Source organism: Festucalex cinctus, chromosome 20 (assembly GCF_051991245.1).
Source record: "Festucalex cinctus isolate MCC-2025b chromosome 20, RoL_Fcin_1.0, whole genome shotgun sequence".
Classification (NCBI taxonomy): Eukaryota; Metazoa; Chordata; class Actinopteri; order Syngnathiformes; family Syngnathidae; genus Festucalex; species Festucalex cinctus.
In genome coordinates this window covers 13,539,858-13,552,710 of record NC_135430.1, presented here as the reverse complement: position 1 = coordinate 13,552,710, position 12,853 = coordinate 13,539,858, and the positions used below count along the sequence as shown (strand labels likewise).

The window sequence follows — 12,853 nt, the reverse complement described above, 5'->3', positions numbered from 1 at the left end:
TATGGTTACACAATTCTTTTTAACTCATTCAACCCCCAAAACGTTTTTTTTTATTTTATTTTTTTATAATTGTCCTGCACTCCCGAAAATGTTTTTATACGTTTTTTGTTTGTTTGTTTTAATTCTAGAGTATACAGAAGGCTTTGATACAGCTTTTGACATGAAGAGGTGGCTGAAAGAAATGGTAGTTATTACAAAAAAAAAAAAAAAAGGTCAGCAGGTGGCCATGTTGCAACAAGCTCTTTTTGCCAATGTTTTTACCAGGAATGTGAATATCGATGAAACTTCGCTATATTCTAATGCTAATTGCTGCAATATGGAAATGTATACAAATGTACTTTTTTTTTTTTTTTTGCCTGATGAAAGAAGAGACTAATCTTTCTTTTGGTAGGTTCCATATTTTTATAGCAATAGAACAGAATATTCTGCGGACCTCGCAAAATCAGTCAAAAGCACACCACTGGCACGTGAAAGTCAGAGGTGGGCATTTTATTTTTCGAATAGGCTATGCAACTCGGTTGTGTTGAATAGTAATTTCATATATTTTTATAAGACAATACATTTAATAAGCTGTCATTCTGTAGTCCCGGTATAAGTATTATGTAGCAACTGGAAAGAGAAAAACATAAAAAAAAAAAAAAAAAAAGAAGTTGAACGGCTTTAACAATATAAAGAGACAAATTTCGATATAGAAAAGCATTCAAGGTTCATATTTAAGTTTTGTTTCGAAGGCCTTGAGATCAAGCCGAAGAGCTTAGCAAAGCTCCACCTGTAAGCGAGATGAAAGAACCTTCCAAATTGCACGCACCTTCACCATGACGGACGCCGTGGACCGGCATCCCCCTCCGTCGCGAGAGGCACCGTGACAGCACGTCTGCCGCAACCGTAGACACCATCCCGCTTTTCAAAGTGCTTGGCGTTGCAACTCCTCATAAGAGGTTGATTTCAAAGTCAGTCGGCTCGACAGATTTCCTGCCCATGCGGATGCGTGCCGGAGTCGCGCATGTCTGCGAGGCGCAGGTGATAATGGGGTCTTAATCGCCCCGCTGGTTCTGCTTGTCCCTCTCAATGTCACATATCCGGATGAACGTGGTAAATATCAGCCCAGAGTCTCAATAAGACCATTTTTATCTGCTTTTGTCAGGCCAAGGTGCTGGTCACATTGAAGCGGGTGAGAGATGAAAGGTGTGTGTGTATATGAAAGCGTGTGCGCCCTAATCACCGGGTTAATACTATTTGGATGGTGCAAGGTTGGAACTCTTGGATTAAGAAATAAAGCCGAAATGAATGATTTTGTATGCGAGACGTAACGGGAAAGACGGCGGCTGCTTTGATGCTAATTAGCATTTTCGACACTTGCGAGTGATCGCAGCAGAACAAGTGTAACGCTCCAGCCGTCGGTCAATAGCTTTTGTGTTCATGTAATTGGAGAATAATAACAATTAGGGCTTTATCGACTGTTAAAATCGTCTCTACTACTTTGTATTTGCTAGCAATTCTGCTAATAGAAAATAGCTTCTGTTTTGGGGGGTTGTTACTTTAGCCGGCAGGATTTCCAAAAACATTTGAAGCTGTCTATGGGAAAGAGCTCAGTGAAATTTGACGTGTCACATTTTTTCCCTCACTTTTGGTTGAAAATGTACCAGGGTATATTGTTCTTTTTTGGTCAATCCCAGTACTGAGGACTCAGGTTTTAGTCCAGGCTCCGGCCTTCGTGGGTGGACTTTGCATGTTCTTCCCGTGCCTGCGTGGGTCTTCTCCGGTTACTCCTGTCTCCTCCCACATTCCAAAGACATACGTGGCAGGTTAATTGGGCGCTCCAAATTGTCCCTAGGTGTGCTTGTGCGTGTGGATGGTTGTTTATCTCTGTGTGCCCTGCGATTGGCTGGCAACCAGTTCAAGGTGTACCCCGCCAGCTCCCCATAGCCAGCTGAGAGGCTCCAGCACCCCCTGCGACCCTTGTGAGGAACAAGCGGTTCAGAAAATGGATGGATAGTATTCTAGTTTTGTCTCGTTTTTGTAGCGGTGAAATAAACGGTAGCAAAAATAAATAAATAAAAAATACACCCAAAAATCCAATAAATGTCTTTAATAAGCTCAGGCAATGAGAACTGTTCATGAATAATAGATCCTATATATGCAGATGTGAATGTGGACACAAAGCAGGGCTAGTCGGTAGCATTATACGAGGTCACATGGAACAACAAACAGTCCATGAAATGGAAATTTTTTATTGGTAACCTCATTTAAATCAACACACAGGTTCTGGATTTATTCTCATCAAGTCCTGATAAAATAAATAATAAAATTTTACATTTTAAGTCAAGTCAAACCTCCCGAAAATGATCGAAAGCTCTTGGCAGAAGCATGGATGCCTCTTACCCTCTAACATTCCGTCTGCGCTCCATCACAGCATCCCCGCTGTTCAATACCATCTCATTTGTCATATATCAAACGTAAACTTCAGCGTCTTTACACATAGACGCACATGCTCCTGCAGGACCAATCGGCCGTGGCCATGCCCTGGCCGCCGTCCAATCCTCAGCTGAACAAACACAAGGACCATTTGCAGGTTGGCAGCCGCCGACATGTTTGGCTTCCACGCCGCCTCGCCTCCCTCGCTCGCTTTATACTCCTGTTGACCCGTTTCTCTTTCAAAGTCAAAGGTGAAGCGATGCTGAGAGCTGAGACGATCCGTGTGGTGATAAGGAAGTAGTGGGGGATAGAAAAAAAAAACTTTCGAGGACATTATATCGAAGGGATTAAATGGAATAGGATTAAATTGATGGTGGTTTGATGAAATAAAGCATCAGATCTGCACATACACATTAACATGCAATGTAAATATTGATTCTCTAACTAATTAGCTCATTTGCTCCCAAAAACGTATAAATGCATTCCATTTTAAATGTTTTAAGTGCCCCAAAGATGTTGTTTTTTTTCAAGCTTTTTTTTTTATGCTAGAGCATACAGAAGGCTTTGATGCAGCCTCTGAAATGGAGAGAACGGTTGAAGCAATGGTAGTTATTGCAAAAATGGCCCGCAGGTGGCAACATAGTATAAGAGCTCAACCAGGGCCATGTTGCAAACATGCTGATTTCCCCACAGTTCTGAACAGATTTGTGAATAATGATGAAACTTACCTATATTCTAATTGCTGCAAAATGGAAACAGATAGAAATATGTACTTTTTTTCCTGATGAAAGAAGAGACTCTAATCTTTCTTTTGATAGGCTCCATGTTTTTATAGCAATAGAACCTAATATTCTGTGGGCCTTGCAAAATCATTCAAAATACAGTAAAACAGTGAGGGAGTGAAGGGGGGATGCTTCATTGAAAATGGCTGTGAGTGAATGAGTTACCTCTTTACAACATTGCTAAGAAATTTGATATTTGGAACCGTAACGATAAACCGGTTATTGCCAGTTCTAGAAGAACCTCTTACGAGGAGACTTGCCGCTTAACCAGGCCTTCTTAGCTAATAAATATATCTCGGTCCAGCGGCCCTGAAAAGTAGGACATGACAAAAGCCCTAAAACAAATGGCGTAAAGACATTGTGTATTTGCGATGAGGCTCGACTTGGATGGTCTTTGGGGTGACACAAAGGCGAGCGGGATCTGCTGTTTCTGGCGTTTTAAACAAATAACAATGCTGCCGGAGGACTGCTTCCAATGAATGCGAAATGCGCCATTGAGTGGCCAGCCGAGCGCCCACAATGGGCCGGCCATGCATCACAACAGCCAGGACAGGCCCAATATTAACATTTCCTTTTGACACGTGGCGAGAGGTTTTCTTTAACCCGCCGAGGCTGAATGGGGAATCAGCAGATAATAAGAAATTAAAAGGTGAAGACAGGCAGGGGGAGATGGCCAAATCCTTGCCCCGGGGCTTCACGTTGAGCACAATGGCCACCGAGGCAGTCAAGGCAGCTTTATTTAGTAAAGGAGTCCATGTTTCTTATTTGCCCCCTCCCCTAGCGCCACCTGCATTACAATTAACCTCATGGCAACCTTGAGGTCTCTGATTAGTGATGGCCTATTGTCTTGCTCCCATTTACGCTTGGTCCCCACTGCCCTCAGCGCACTCGCAACAACAAATCAAACCCAGTTTCTGGCGGGGACTTTTACCAAGGGGGAGCTTCGGATCCGTGCCGGACTGCTGCAAGATACCTGAGATGCTGCGCAATATGTAGCCTAGCAACTGGATTTTAGTCCCAACACTGGAAATGGATGATTTCTACTGTAGACAGAAACATTTGCGATGTACTGAGGCTGCAGGAAGGTGAACCGCGATTTCGCAGACGAACACTGTATTGACAAAGGAGAGAATCCGAGAATTAAAAGCACACCAGATGTCGGGTGGGGAAAAAGCCCTGGAGGAGTAAATCAACACATTAAAGCATAATATCACCTCATGGACTTGAAGTGCAATCACTGCTTCTCTCCGGGGAGCTGTTAGACGATGTTTTGCCGCGACACTTTCAATCTCAACTACCTCCAAGTGGCCCACGCAGCAACGTACACCAGGGAACGCGGGCTGGGCTTGAGACGATGACAAAAAACGGGCTTTTGTTTTGGTTTAGCGTCTGAGGAAAGGGCCGTGCTGTTTGTTCTTCCCCAAAATCTACAATTTTACAGATTGGGTGGAGAGGTCCACGTAACACTGTGGAAAAATTCTAAAGGAGCCATGCAGAAAATTGAACAGGAAGTCCGCCATTTGAGGATGAAGCAGCCATTTTAGGTGAAATCCAGTGCTTGTACATTGACCGAAATGAGCACCAAAACTCTCAAGGAACGCCATCAAACATAAATGTCATCACAATTATACAGTGTATACTGAAATAATCTCAACTCAATTTTAGTGAGTGGGTGTCATGATATGCTGTGTGATTGGCAACAGGTGGCTATACAGTAAGTTAATTGTGTACCTTCTGCCATCTCTCTTGAAAATGATTTCATAACCGCTGTTATATTTTCACAGTTTTGTTATATTTCTTAGTGTGAATCAAAACATTGTCCATGTAACGTAGCAACGTGTAGGCAAATGAAGACCCCATTATGTTCCCATGCAAGCAAATCTGGCTGAGGAAATTTTCATTAATAACAGTGCAGGAGAGAGCTTTGAGGCGACTGCGGGCTGTTCCAACAGGTTTTTGGGGCACACCTGCCAGCTGCTCCAACTATTGGACACTGCTAGCTCCATTTTGCCACATGCAGGTGCAGTGATGCAAACAAGATTGATTAGTCCAGGCCTTTTTTATTTATTTATTTATTTATTGCATATGACGCATCCTTTTTAATGGTGACTGCTTTTTTATGTTGAACATTGGGTATATCAGATCCATAGATAGATAGATAGATAATTAGTGCTTTCTCTATCAGATGGAAGCAAAAACCCAAGAAAGGCGACCTTACATTTTATTGTACTACTGTACTGTATAATCATTATATGTGTATCCCAGTAGCGCTTCACTACAATTTACACACTGCAGATTGCACAGATTTGCTATCAAAATAATTAATGTAATGAACATGCTCATATCAGAATTAAGGTTTTGGAAAAAAAAAAAAGAAAAGAAAACAAAGAAGCTATTACGCCTCACATCTTGCGTATTGCAACAATACTCATTTGTCACACCCGGCGGTAAAACAAAACCACGAGCATAAACATCCCATACAGCTGGAGTTTATGGAGGGAATAAAAAAAATAAAGGGTATTAATATCCTTTAGAAAAAATGCTTAGGCCTGTAGTTATCTCGCAGCAGATTCATCACTGCTCGTATTTGTTGTCCAGACCCCCCGCGGGCGTCATTGCTCATCCTTGCCATCCCACTAAACTGCATTATTTAGTTAGCAAGTCATGCCGTCGTCCTCCGACAATCAGCCACATTCACGCATTCAATATGCGAGTGTGTGTGCACACTGTCCAACACGCTTTACTGGCGAAATTGAGGAATTCAATTAAAGGCTTGAATGTACACTTGCCAATAGTGCCTCCTTGTTACCTTTGCCAAGGAGTACGATTGGTTTTGTCGCGGTTTGTGAGCAGAATGGCACAAAATTGTGAACTTGATCTTAAATGACTGCACACATCTGCATTTTTAACTTCAATGCTTTGATTCACCCCAAACTGGACATGTAGGCAGAAAAGCTTATTTCTAAGAACTCCCTCGTAATCCCAAAAACAATTAACTGCAATATACACCCCTAAATATGGTAGGAATTAACTTGTACTTTATAATTAAAAAAAATAAATAAGAATGGAGTGTTGTGAGAGTAAAACTTTTTTTTCTTTAAAGAAAAAGGGATCTTTACAAGAGCAAAGACATCGTGTTGGGATGAAAGGTTATAATAGTATGCGAGAGTTGTATTTTTACAAGATAAAATAACAGCGTATTAAAGTCAGCAGTAATGAATTTCAAAAACAACTTCATTAATGTAATATCACTCCTTTTATTTGGGAATAGATGCCTTTATTCAGTAACATTATGAATATTACACGTGTATATAAATTGTACGGTACATATTCATTAAAACCAAAAATGAATTTGTCACAATCATGTCATAGAGAGGACAGAGTGATATTTTTTTCTTCTGGTTTTTATGTAGGAATGCACTTTTGTAAATGATACATGATCGTTTATTGTCACAGACTTAGTGCACCACAATTTGAGAACACCCTACTGGGCCATAAATAATAGGTATACAGAAAAGTTTTTTTTATTCAATTAAAACTATTAATTTTAATCGTAACAAAAAACAAAAGCAAACTCTTGTTTAGTACATTAGTTTTTTGATGAGTATTCTGTAATGAGTTTTACTCAGTGTGTCATGAATTTGTTGGGGAACCAAATTTTGATTGTTTTGCCATAGCACAGTTCATCCCATATGGTGGAGTGCAGACATACTCCAAGTGCATTGTCACTAAAAACAAACCAGATGTGGACTAATGTGAAGGAGGCCCAATATGATGACCCACCAATGTGAGAAAGGTTGCATCCAGGCGTAACGATGCAATTCCACAAATTCAAGGTGGATTCCCCCTCCCCCCCCACCCCTATTTTTTACATCCCTCTTTTAAGCCAACCTGGACCAGATGACCTTGAAACAAGTACCATGTGACTTAAGATCCGGACAAAAATCTGAAGCCCTTCCAGAGACCTGCCAGTCAAGAAGTCCTCAGACTGCAACCCTGGAAGCGTTTCACTGAATAATCCCGTGGATAATAGCGCACGTTAATGAGGAATGATGGAATGAAGCCAATCAAAGAAAGAATAACAAAAAAAATGAATACAACGGGGCCCGTCGTGCCTGTCAGGTCGGTTGACGGGCGTTTTGGGGGAAGAATGATTTGGGAACTCGCACCTGGCAGACGGAGAGATTTCACGCTAGGCCGCCATGCCGGAGCACTCCAGCAAGAGTCATCTTCAACTAACATTGTCTTCCCCTCAAACATACATTGAAATATCTAACACCTTTGCTTGCAAATACTTTTAAATGCCGTACTTTTAATCATGTTGACGATGCAGCGACTTATTAGAAATGATGTGTCTCCAACCAAATGTGTCCCGGTGACATGCTACACGGCGATCCCGCCGGCAGCTGATTGGATTTCGCCAAAAGTTGGTCCAGAGAAAATCTCCCACTGAGAGCAAAATTGACTTACGTCTGTCGGCGGCCAGCGAGATGAAGGGCGTCCGGTCTTATCTCCCTCCATCCCGTGTCGTCCCCCCGCCGACCCCAATACTTTTTCCCGCGCGCCGCTGCGCCGTGTCCGCAACAATCTCAAACATAGCATGTCGAGGAGACGCTACCATGACGGTTTTTTATGCAGTTTGTGTTCAGATTCTCTGCGAGAGATGAAGCAACATGTGGAATTGCGTTTGTGTCAACATACGATAAGACACATCTTGTCTTATCACTTCCACCGCCATCCATTTTCAACACTGTATGAACTGTAGCTCAGAGCCTCCTTACTCTTAACTGCATTTGAACCAGATAAAAATGTCCCTCTTTGAAATGTTGAGATGAATTTTGTAGAATTTATGCCACAAACGTTAAACCGCCCTGATAAACTGTTGCTGTATCGGTAGCCAACAATTTCAATACAAAGCTGATTATGTTCCGAGATCAATAAACACAGATCTGCAGCATCTGTTGTTGCAATCCCTCACCAGCCACAACATTAACAATATTGATGAGACCCTGTACACAAGATGCTCATGCAATGATAATACTTCTCCATTTTGAGAGTTAGTTTATCATTGTGGTTATCATTTGAAAATAGTATACTGGAAAGTGGAACTAATGAACCACAAAATCAGCACAATAATTAACATCCAAGAAAAGATCCTGCTCTTGCTTTATTATTTGTCTGTCAACAACTTGAACTAATTGAACAAATGGGTGCAGAGGACAGAGCCTTGGGGAACACCAGAAGCAATGGTGATAGATGGGATTAAATTAATACGACAAGCTATATAGGATTTAAACCTGTCCATTGGAGAATCTGAAGTCATTAGTAGTCAGTAGTAAGAACAGGTTTAACATTTCTGATTGTCGACCCTGACAGAGCATGTTAGGATTGAATAAATCACTCGTAACGCACCACAGGATAATCCCTCAGGATAATCCCGAGCTCGTTTGTCGGGATGTGTGGACACTGCTTCAGGGCAAAGCTGATCGGACGGAATTCACATCCCGATGAATCACACGGCAGCCTGACGGATTATCGAAAACAAATTGAAAGCAGATCGGCGCCACTCGTGCAATAAGAATTCAGTTTGTATTCAATTGTGGAGGTGCGAGGCCGCTGGTCACATACGAGACGGGCAGGTGGAAAATGGGAAAATGCACAATTAGTTGATGAATCCAAGCGAGCGCTAGCATAATAAACAGCAAACACCTGGACAGAGCGAGCGAGCGGCTTCGGCCCAATTATGATCAATCAGAGCAACAGGCAGCGGCGCCTAATTGGATGTACACGTCCTATTATGTACAAGGGGATGTTTGGCATTTTATTTCCAAAGTGTTGATTGGAGCAAATTGGAAGGATCCCAGCTGTGCTGTTTGATCAATAGCGTCTGCCAGTCTTATTGTAAAAAAAAATAAAAAATAAATAAATTAAATAAAAAAAAAAAGCTGCACGGCGCTCGTGTGGACTTGAGGTGCACTTTTTACATGTTTTATAGTAATACCACATTCAAAAACATAACACTTTGTAATGGGCTTTTTTTCTTTTTCTTTTTTTTTTGTGCCAAGGATGACATGGTAAACAATTATCCAGTTTTGCTCTTGTGATTTTATTTTAATTATTGACTATTTATTTAATATTAAAAAAGAAAATGAACAAATTATTAACACGAATGATTACATTTTTTTTTAATGATAACTAATGCCTTTTGCACTGCAGGGGAATTTCTCACTTAACTCAACATTTGTTTCATATATTTTGAAAAGCAATACACAAAATGTATTAGATTATAAATAAAAATAGAGAAAAAATATTAGACCACCTTGTTACATTGCAGGGTTTCAAATAATACCATCAGATTTCATTTTAATTAATTTTGCATTTTTTCCACCTCTAAGCCGGTTAATTAAAAAAAATATATATTTTTTTTTATCTCGTTGTAAATAAAACAGTAAAAAGTACAAAAAAAAAGAGAATAAAACATTTTGAATTTACATTTTATTGTATTGTTTAGATTATTTCTTCAACATGAGAAGGCAATGAATTTATATACTACTCATATTTTACATTATTGTACTCAAATGTTTACCCAGCCCTATTAAGTGTTTGACTTGGTTGACAAACAAAAGTAAGGCATTGCATATTTGATTACATTAGTGATTAAATAAGGATATTTATTGGCCTCTGCATTCCTTCTAATATTGCATGTTTTTTTGTTGTTGTTTTTTTAATAGGAAGTGAATTCCATTTTTTTGTTTCTCATTCGTTTGTACTTTAGTCTGGTAATTGATCATATTCCCTCCTACCATCCTGTTAATATCCTTTGCTTGCTATAAAGGGCACAGACACGCACGCGCACACACATGCGTGCTAGCATCCCTCTGTGGTCATGTTGCACTTCCACCTGGTGAAAGCTGACGTGTGTGCGTGCCAAGCACGCTGCTAGCTGTTAGCTGACCACCAGATTTTCTTTGCCAAATCCCACTACAGTACCCCCGCTATCACACAATGACATCATAACTACTTATGATAAACACAAGCCAGTTTGCAACAGCGATGTCGAGTTTTGATTGTAGCTAATATTTGTTCTCCATGTACGAACAGAACTGATTGACTTTTTTTTTTTTTTGTGCATGTTGCATCTGTGCACCTAATGAAGTGACCATGAAGTGTCTGCTTTTAATCTGTTGCACAAGGAAAGAAGTCAAACAAAAAAGCACAATATTGAACACCAAGTTCTTGTGGTGTGCTTTGAAGGGAGAAAAATTTGACGTTTGTTAAAAGATTTTTTTTTCTTCTTCTTCTTCTTTTGTGGTGACGCATCACGTGTTCATGTCTGGGAAGTCTTGTGGAATTTCTTTCTTTGTTTCATAGGTTTGACCCGCTCCGTTCTGGTAGCGGCAGACATTTTTGCTCGGAATTGCAGTGCCAGATATCTGATACCTCGCCATGAAAAGCTAGAAAACAAACACAAATCTCACAAATGGGTGCTACACCATCCTGATATTGTTACAATTTGTCAACTGTTTGTTGAATGAGTATGTTAAGGATTAATGTAACCCCGCACATCTGTTTTGCTTATTTTTCAGATTTTTGTGATTGTCCTGACATGGTAAAGAGGGAAAAAAAGACCATACAACAGGAAATGGAAATGCTACAACTTGCCATCAAATTCCACACATCAACAAAATATAGACTTCAATTGTTGTGAGTATCCAATACTTATTTTTTGAAAAATGCTCCTTCTGTTGGAGAGCTGCACAATATTTGCATCTCGGTAGCACATTTGCTTCTAGGTTGAAATGTTGCAAAGACAAATCAGCGTGTTTTTTGGGTTTTTTTTGTCTCCCCCCGGACCTAAAATGTTCAAGAGAAGCCCCGAGTCATTTAACATGTACTTAATGGGAGGGCCCTTGAGCCAGGCACTTCCTTCCCCAGGTTCCAAGACCCCTGCTCGGGCTTCCGGCCCTTTACACCCCAGCTTACAGCAGGGAGCTAATTGGAGCGGCCTCATTTAGCAACGCGTCAAAAAAAAAAAAAAAAAAAAAAAAAAAAAAAAAAAACGAGACTGGGGGTGGGGGTAGCGACTTGAGGGGTGTGCGACATCTCTTGGGGTCGCCACAAATCTCCCGTGCTCTTCTAATAGCGTGTCAGACAACACAAGTGATACTACGGGGGTCACACCTCACCGTCCATGCGTCACCATAACGAACACACGAGCTGCAGATGAATGGCCCAATCAGGCGTCTGCTTACATAATTTGGGGAGGGGTGGGTGGACTTTTTTTTATTAAACACATTTGGACGTATTGAAAAAAATATGTTCCCCCTTTTTTTATATGTCATCCATAAAATGTAGTAATGCATTTATTTGGCAAAGTTGTTATTATTTTTTTTGTTTAGCAGTTGTTTAGCACATATTACCTCCGCCAGGGTTAAACTGAAATTGTCCCAATGCTCATTAGTTTTTTTAGTAGTTCACTTCCTGTTTACGGGTAATTAGTTCATATGTTGAGATGGGGAAATATAATAAAAACACAGCTCGTGGTGGTCCTTTTTTAGCACCGTGTTGAATGTCTATCGATTGACTATATAATACTGCATGTTCTCTAATATTTTTTCATGCTTAATATTTAAACACAGCAAATTAGTTTTGCCTCTCAAAATAAACCGACATGCAAACGCGCACATTCATCAGCCACAAATCACTAATGACCCTGTACAATAATAATAAATACCTGTTCACACCATGAGAGAGAAACTATTTGAAATGTGTGATGCCATAATTGACTTATACTTGTATTCATTGTATGTGCCAATCATATCATGCAGCCACATGGTGGTAACATTCTATATATAGCTTACACCTCAATGTGGTGCACCACAACTACTGTTGAATAATTAAGTCTTGTAACATAATGTAATGACACCACATCAAAACTATTCACTTTTTACCGACCTCAATTTTTTTTTAACTGAATCAAATGAATTGCAAACACCAATAATTAACATAGTTGAATTAGTAACCCTTAAGTGTACTGTTAACCTTATAGGTCAGATATTAAAGCACATTTTTGTCTGCCAACCTCAAATTATTGGCGACAGCTCACAATGTTGATGTTTGCTGTTGAATTATTCATGTCCTATTATGTTTTCATCATAGATTAGCTAATTAAACATATTGGTCAACTACTTAACATTATATATGATGAATTATGCCAATTACATTACTTCTGTGTTATCCTCAGGGTTGAAATATTAGAAACAATCCTCTTGGTGTCATGGAGATTTGTTTAATAATGTTCAATATGTTTAGAATCATTCGGCAGGTGTACCTAATAGTGTCTCATAAGTGTACATGGATACAATGCATAAAAGTAGCAGTTAATATATATTTTTTTGTATTTATGTTTGCATGTGACTTTTTTTTTTTTTTCCCCCATTCGCACAATTATTTTCCTTCGAGTTCTTCCGCGCGAGCGCGCACGCATCCCGAGCTACATTTAGGATCTTAAAAATAGGACGTCACGTGTGGCGCGTCCGCAAATTACGCTCGGCTCGCAGCCTCAATCCACACGCGTCGACCATACACAATAATATAGTCAACACTTTCTTCCATCAACATTCTATTTTCCTCTCCATAACTTAGAAAAAATAATG

General features: G+C 40.1%; 1 protein-coding gene across 3 annotated transcripts in view; it reads left to right on the top strand.

The window, feature by feature from the left end:
* Nucleotides 1-12,853, top strand: part of zic4 (zic family member 4) — a 108,102-nt gene that overhangs the window by 77,342 nt on the left and 17,907 nt on the right. For all 3 annotated transcript variants that reach the window (XR_013280890.1, XR_013280889.1, XR_013280888.1), the window contains one exon: nt 10,784-10,901. The gene's annotated coding sequence lies outside the window, so the exon portion shown is untranslated. The remainder of the gene's footprint in view (nt 1-10,783; nt 10,902-12,853) is intronic.